The sequence below is a fragment of the Podarcis vaucheri genome (genome assembly GCF_965113315.1).
Source record: "Podarcis vaucheri genome assembly, chromosome: 5".
Lineage (NCBI taxonomy): Eukaryota > Metazoa > Chordata > Lepidosauria > Squamata > Lacertidae > Podarcis > Podarcis vaucheri.
In genome coordinates this window covers 46,972,714-46,979,050 of record NC_138763.1, presented here as the reverse complement: position 1 = coordinate 46,979,050, position 6,337 = coordinate 46,972,714, and positions in this window count along the sequence as shown.

Below are 6,337 nucleotides of genomic sequence, written 5' to 3'. Positions count from 1 at the left end.
ATGTTTGGTCTCCTTCACATATTAGAGACCTGCTCTAATTTAATATTAAGCAGACACACTCAAGAGATTAAATATCTGACCTTCCATATTTGCCATGTGTTTTAATCAAATTGACTATTTGCCTTAGCAAGCTGCTGAGGAATGAACTGGGTGGATATCTACTTTGCATACTGATTTTCATGGAAGGGTATTTTTAAAGCATTTTAGACGCAGCAGGAATATACAAATGCAAAGGAAGGAAAAGACAGTGTGATTACTAAGTAAGCTATGTGCCTGGGCATCAATTTCTGACAATGACGCTGCTATCATTGGAAGCATCGCGTTTTCATGCCTTTGGTTATATTATTTGTTTGTCTTGTATAACAAGCTGATGAAGCTGCTATGTATGCAGTGATGAAAGCAGCCCATTATGTTTTGCATTACCTCCTTTAGTGTTATTCTGGTACTCTAACCTCAGTGATGAATTTGGATTACATATTTTGTTAGAAACTCACATCATGTTTTGATGGCGCAGTAGCTCATTCCTGCCTGCCTTAAAGTCCATTTATATTTGAAACAGTATCTCTCAAAACCAGTTCTGCCTGAACCAGGGCAATACCCTAGGTGCCAGTTAGGAAGGGCAAGGAAACCATATCCCGACACTTCCCCCCTTCTTTCAGGCTACAGATGATTGTTTCCCAGGAGCACCTATAGTTCTGGCTGACTCCCTCCTTGAGTTAATACAGTGGTACCTCTGTTTAAGAACTTAATTCATTCCGGAGGTCCGGTCTTAACCTGAAACTGTTCTTAACCTGAGGTACCACTTTAGCTAATGGGACCTCCCGCTGCCGCCACCGTGCGATTCTGTTCTCATCCTGAAGTAAAGTTCTTAACCCGAGGTACTACTTCCGGATTAGTGGAGTCTGTAACCTGAAACGTTTGTAACCCACTGTATTGTTAACAATTAACAGTGCAAGCCTAGACCCAGCAGTTAGTTACAGAAGCCCCAACAACATGCTTGGTACTGTACATCAGAAGTCAGCAGACAACTTGTGGGATCTGCTTTGCTTTTCTCTAGAATCCTGCCATTGGAGGGCAGGGCCAGATACAAAAGGTTAGCTTAGTGGGCAGAGCCAAATACCTACTTGCAGGCTGCATACCAAAGTACAAAGACACATCTGGGTTACTACTGATTAGGAACTCTTAATATAAAACACTAAAAATGGCCAGTGGAGTTGCTCAAAGCATAGCTGTCAACTTTTCCCTTTTCTTGGAAGGAATCCTATTCGGAATAATGAAATTTCCTTTAAAAAAAGGGAAAAGTTGACAGCTATGGCTCAAAGGCAATCATTTAATATTTATATTTTACGCAGAAGGAATGCTGTGGCTGAGGGGTAAGCAATTAGCATGCTGTAGCTGATTATTTTTATTATTTTACTTGCTGTTTGTGGCATAGGCCTGCCCTGCCAGGGTATGTGTCTTTTGCAACTACAACATCTCTAGCCACCCTTCTTCCCAAGACCCCAGCCACATAACTTCTGCCACTTCCGAGCACACAATCTGATAACTCATTTGATAAGTCCTATCTGCCAGCAGTAGGCCACCAGGAGCAGCACTCATCCAGCCTAGGCTCCAACAGGTGCCTAGTTCTGTGCAACTCAGCTGATTGGGCTTGTTGTTGCCCTGTCACTCAAGGCCAGCTGGACTCAAATGACATAAACATGGAATATGGAGACCCATTCCTTTGTCCCAACTTTTGACCATCCAAGGTCACTGCATGCTGAATCTACATTGTGTGACCTTGTGTGTTATGTGAGTATTGAGACCCTTTCCAACAGTCCTCCATCGGTTAGTCTTTGATTTTGTATTAAAGTACCAGGTGCTTTCCCTTTGTCTCTTAGCTCTTCCTCTAAACACACACACACACAAACCTGCACACAAAGACAAAACTTTCTTTAATTTGGCACTGGGGTTTGGAGCAGTTCTGAGACACGCCCAAGGGATTGTGTTTCCCTCACCTGCTTAGCTGCTTGCCATTATGCTTTCTACTTGTGCCTGAGGGAAAGTACAAAGAAAGCATACTGCTCCACGGCCCATGAAGATGGGAGGGAGCTAGCTGTCCACCACCTTCCCAGCAAGATATCCAGCTCGTAGCTCTAGTCCTCTCTTTGGCCAAGAGTTAGAGGAAAGGGGGAGTGGTGACACAAAAAAGAACATACTGTGGACAGCTGGCCTCCCTTAAAAAGGCCACTGTAGCAAAGTGATCACTGCACCATTGTTAAACTATTAGGAGTCAGAAATCCATGCCAATCTACTTGCAAACCATCTAGAGATAAGACAGTTGACCCCAGTCAAGCTTCTGCCTGCTCTCACTGTATGGAACATGACACAATCCCTGGCCACAGGTCCAGACCAAGGCATTTTGCTGAGGGGCAGCAGCAAATGGTCCCCCAACCCCAATTAAAGTGCATGGTATCCAAAATCAGACAAATTATTTTGGAACCTGAAGAAGAAAATCCCATAAGGATTCCCCACGCCTTTCTGACAGCAAAAAATTCCATAATAAAAAAATAAATAAGTAACTACCATATTTTTCGCTCTATAACACGCACCCGACCATAACACGCACGTAGTTTTTAGAGGAAAATCCGTAGGCATGCCACCCGTAGGCATTTCCTCCATAACACGCACAGACATTTCCCCTTACTTTCTAGGAGGAAAAAAGTGAGTGTTATGGTGCAAAAAATATGGTATTTACTTTCAAGACAGCCAAAGACAGGTGGCTGTCTCATTCTGTTAAATGGTTAGCCTGCATTCAATGTGGTAACACAGAACTTTCCCCGGCAGATTAAAAAGCTCTCTACAAATATCCACAAAGCTTTTCACTACATGTTCCCTTTTCTCAAGCCTTTGATGTGAGTTCTCCTTTAATATCACCAGCCCACAGATCATTGCTTAGCCTCAATTCACTGGAAGTTGCTCTCTGTGGTCTCCCCTCCCCATTCCAAGCTTCGGTGACCATGTAACTCTTTCAACAAGGTGATGTGATTAAGAAAGTGACCTCAGCAGTATCCAAGCATGTTGCTCTGGAGGTCCACTGAATGGGGATTTGGGGTGCCAGTTAATGCTTAACAGGTGTATTCCAAAAGGAGGGTATGTTCACATTACCACTTACTCCACATCCAGTGAGCGTCTGCTGTTAGAGCCACGTGCACACACCAATAGCCACAATCCGTACTGATCTTGTACAGTGGTACCTCGGGTTACATACGCTTCAGGTTACAGACATTTCAGGTTACAGACTCCGCTAACCCAGAAATAGTACCTCGGGTTAAGAACTTTGCTTCAGGATGAGAACAGAAATTGCGTGGTGGCAGCAGCAGGAGGCCACATTAGCTAAAGCGGTACCTCAGGTTAAGAACAGTTTCAGGTTAAGAACGTATCTCCAGAATGAAGTTCTTAACCCGAATGAACTAAGTTCTTAACCCGAGGTACCACTGTAGTTTGTTGAGAAATATTGTTGTCTGATGGGTTTTTTCTCAAACCAGCTTCAACCTGACCCCAAAAAATAAAGCAACATTTACTTTATATTTGGGACGCAGGTGGCGCTGTGGGTTAAACCGCAGAGCCTAGGACTTGCCGATCAGAAGGTTGGAGATTCGAATCCCCGTGACAGGGTGAGCTCCTGTTGCTCGGTCCCTGCTCCTGCCAACCTAGCAGTTTGAAAGCACGTCAAAGTGCAAGTAGATAAATAGGTACCGCTCCAGCAGGAAGGTAAATGGCATTTCTGTGCGCTGCTCTGGTTCACCAGAAGTGGCTTAGTCATGCTGGCCACATGACCTGGAAGCTGTACACCGGCTCCCTCAGCCAATAAAGCGAGATGAGCGCTGCAACCCCAGAGTCGGCCACAAGTGGACCTAAAGGTCAGGGTCCCTTTACTTTACTTTATACTTAAGAAAGGTGTGTACATTTGAGACAGTCATCACGCATGTGCATTGACATATGGTAGCTTCATGAATAGGAGTTCCAGGCAGGGGGTGTTGCTGTGGGGGCAGGGAAACCAAAAAGGTCATGTGTGTTGGGTGAAGACATCCCCAGGCCTTCTCTGATTTGTACAACACCATGTTAATGTGCCTGAAATGCAGTGATGGGAAATGACCACTTGATGCATATTGAGTTCCTAATGTGAACATACCATTGAAGAACAAATAAAACAATTTTACTGTCAGCTCATGATAATGCCAACTGTCAGACAAAACCTTGGAGTTTTGACTATGAAGCTAAAATCTAAACCAGAGTGCCTCCAATTGTACATTTTACATTTTAGGGTTTAGATTAGAAGGATCAGATGTTGCTTTTTGAATCTCTTCTTCATCCTCTTGGACAAGTGAAGGACACTTCCACTCTCACAAAAGAGGAAAGATCCCCTTGATTTTGATTTCTGCCCCTTTCCTCCAGCCCAGCTTCCTCACACCACATCCCCAGCCATTTCAGAGACTCTCTTGATTCTTGAGATTAGCCTTTCAGGAGCGCAAGGGGCTTCAGCAGGAAGGAAGTGGTAGGGAAGCCCCACTTCACATTAATAACTCTGCTCACATTTCTCAGGATCTCACCCAGTATATCCCATGTTCTGTTCTCTCTGTTTCTTTGCATTAAAACAACTAACAAATATGTCAACATTTATATTAGCAGCACATCGCCATTAATTGTTTTCAAGCATGGATCAGAGTTAGAGGACATGCTTTGGTAGAAAATCCCAAGACTGGCCTCCAGCATTTCCAGTTAAAGGTTTAACTGACAATAGGACAGTTCTCTGCCTGAGATCCCGGAGAGTTGCTGCCCATCAGAAAATACAATGTTAGATAGATAAAACATCAGACCTAACAGAAGGCAGTTTCCTAAATTATTATTTGCAAGCCTTCTCAACTCCCAAAAAGGAGACCAAAAATTATCATCCTGCGGAAGAGAAATGGACGATGAGAGATTGCAAGTGGCTAGTTTAAGCGGTTCTGTTGAACCAAAATCTCTTTACAGACTTCTGCCCATCAGATCACCTTTACATGGGAGAAATATACAGTAACAGGAAATGCTGCTTGTTGCAGGACAAAATAAGAGGGAGTAGCAGTGTTCTGCATAGATATAGAACATTATATAGAAAGAAAAGATTGCTGCTGCTTCTGATTCATGTTACAGCTCCACCCAGAGTATAAAGCAGTGAAGAATCCCAGAATTTCAAAAAGAGCAGCAAAAGGAGAGAGAAGCTGGAAAAACACAGGAGTTATATTTCTCTTACCCAAATCCCTATCCTTATAATGGATCTTATGCTGAGAATGAGCAAATCTCTCAATTTCACTTCTTCTCAGTTTCTGTTTTTCCAGCCTTAAGTTCATTTTTCCACATCAGTTTCTTGCTAAGCTGTCCTAATTATTTCTCACCATTTTAGTGGCGATTTATCCTAATACACACATTCTGAATGCAATTTCCTCTAATATAACACATTTTTGTAGGTTATTTTGCTAAGGTGTGCATTTTAGGCACACTTTACCCTAGAATATGCATTTTTATACACATTACACATTTGACTGGAAAACACATTGCAAAATTCAGAGCAGTGTGAATTTTGAAGGCTGGCTGTGTTTTGTGTGTATTGTTTTGGAAAGTGGGAATAAGGTAGGCTCAACTTTAAAGGTTCACTTCAGTTGATAAGTTTATTGTTCTAGCCAACAGCCACGAGAAACTTGTATTAATAAAATCAACCTTAAATGTGAACTGAATTGACTTGCTCCTCCATTCCTACCCCACACAATGATATTTGCATAGGTACTCTCCTTTCTCCCCCGCCCCAGGTAAACCTACAAAGGTGGGGCACAGCTTTCCCTTGTTTTTCTAAGGGCAGTGGGAGGAGCATGTGGCATTTGCAGGCACATGAACAGAAGCCAGAGGAATCCTTTTCCTGCTATGAATAAAGAGTGCCTAGAACAGATTGCAAATAACTCCTCAGAAGAAATCATGCCTCCACAAATAGGCAACCTCAGGGATTTAAGAGTTTTTTAAATAAGAGATGTGATGGCTCCCACAAAGAAAGAAGTGTTCGCTGTATTAAGCCATGACATACCTGACAATGGCACACAATTAACTTTTCAGAAGAGGGAATACAATGCACACCAAGTCAACCTGGGAGGAGTAGAGATTCACTCATAAGGTAAAGATAACAAAGTCAATGTACTGAAGTGGCAAGGAATAAATGGGGGAGGGGGACACGTTGCCTGAGCAATTGAAAAGCTGGTGTAAGAGCAGAAACTGAAAAAGTAAGTGACATTGGCAAGACACATTAGGGTTTTTGTTGTTGTTGTTTTTA